This window comes from Cicer arietinum, chromosome 3 (genome assembly GCF_000331145.2).
Source record: "Cicer arietinum cultivar CDC Frontier isolate Library 1 chromosome 3, Cicar.CDCFrontier_v2.0, whole genome shotgun sequence".
Classification (NCBI taxonomy): Eukaryota; Viridiplantae; Streptophyta; class Magnoliopsida; order Fabales; family Fabaceae; genus Cicer; species Cicer arietinum.
This window is the reverse complement of record NC_021162.2, coordinates 55,273,287-55,274,667: the sequence shown is the minus strand read 5'-3', so window position 1 is coordinate 55,274,667 and position 1,381 is coordinate 55,273,287.

The following is a 1,381-nucleotide window of genomic DNA, read 5'->3' as shown; positions in this document are numbered from 1 at the left end:
AAGTCCTTATTTTGAGTTAGATAATCGATTGCTCAATTGATTTATCAATGCTTTTGTCAGTTATGTATTACTTGATGGTTTGAGAACTTCATTTTGAGTTCATTTTTAATTAGCAAGTATTGTACGAACTTTTCGCATATTGAAAATCCTGTTAAGGTGCATGCTTAGTTGAAAAGTTATTTTGAGCATTTAAAAAAACTTATATGCTATGTGTTAACTGTTATTTTTCGGTTGGTGACCCTTTACAATTATTGTGGAAATCTGGGATTTGCCCTCAGATGAGAGTCAGGACGGTCCTACCGGTTCGTACCCTACGGACGGGAATGGAGATGGGAGCGCTTGACTGCAGTTACGATAGGAGGATCCCACGAGGAGCGTGGAGATCACTCAGGGTGTATAATTTTTTGGTAGGATGATCAGATTAGGTTGATGTGTAGGGACTAGGCGTCCTACTTTTTGGGTTGGTGTTTTTTTAATTTGGAAAACTGTACTTATATTAATATTGTTAGTTTGACATCTTATTTGAATGGGTTCCATGTACCATTTGTTGTTGTGTAAATGTTTTGGATTTATATTTGGAGAAACTTTTCCGCTGCTTGTAAATTATAATGACTCAATTATTTATCCTAAAGCATTTCTTTATTTATTTCTCTGTTTTAGTTTAATTACTTTTTAAAAAAAAAAATATATACCCTCGCTTTGAAAACGGGGTGTTACATTCGCAATGAGAAGAAAAATGAAGATGAGGAGGACACTATTGTAGTGAAGTTTACGTAATGAAGAGGAAACTGAAGCGGTTTACTGTTATATATAAATCCTATTACAGCGCTTTTTTAGAAGCCTTTTACAGCGCTTGTGTGAAAAGCGCTGTAAAAGACCTCCATATTTTATTTTTAAAAGCCTTTTTGCAGCGCTTGTGGGAAAAGCGCTGTAAAAGACCTCTTTGTTTTCTTATGTAAAATGATTGTTTTTTTAAAAGCCTTTTACAGCACTTGTTGGAAAAGCGCTCTAAAAGATCTCCTTATTTTATTTTTAAAAGCCTTTTTACAGCACTTGTGGGAAAAACGTTGTAAAAGACCTCTTTGTTTTCTTATGTTACATGGCTGTTTTTTTAAAAGCCTTTTACAGCGCTTGTTGGAAAAGCGCTCTAAAAGGCCTCCATATTTTATTTTTAAAAGCCTTTTTACAGTGCTTGTGGGAAAAGCGTTGTAAAAGACCTATTTGTTTTCTTATGTTATATAGCTCTTTTTTTAAAAGCCTTTTACAACGCTTGTTGGAAAAGCGTTGTAAAAGACCTGTTTGTTTTCTTAAGTTATATATTTTTATGGCATTGTGATTTTATGCATATTTATTGTGATTCAGTAATTAATATAAATTGTTG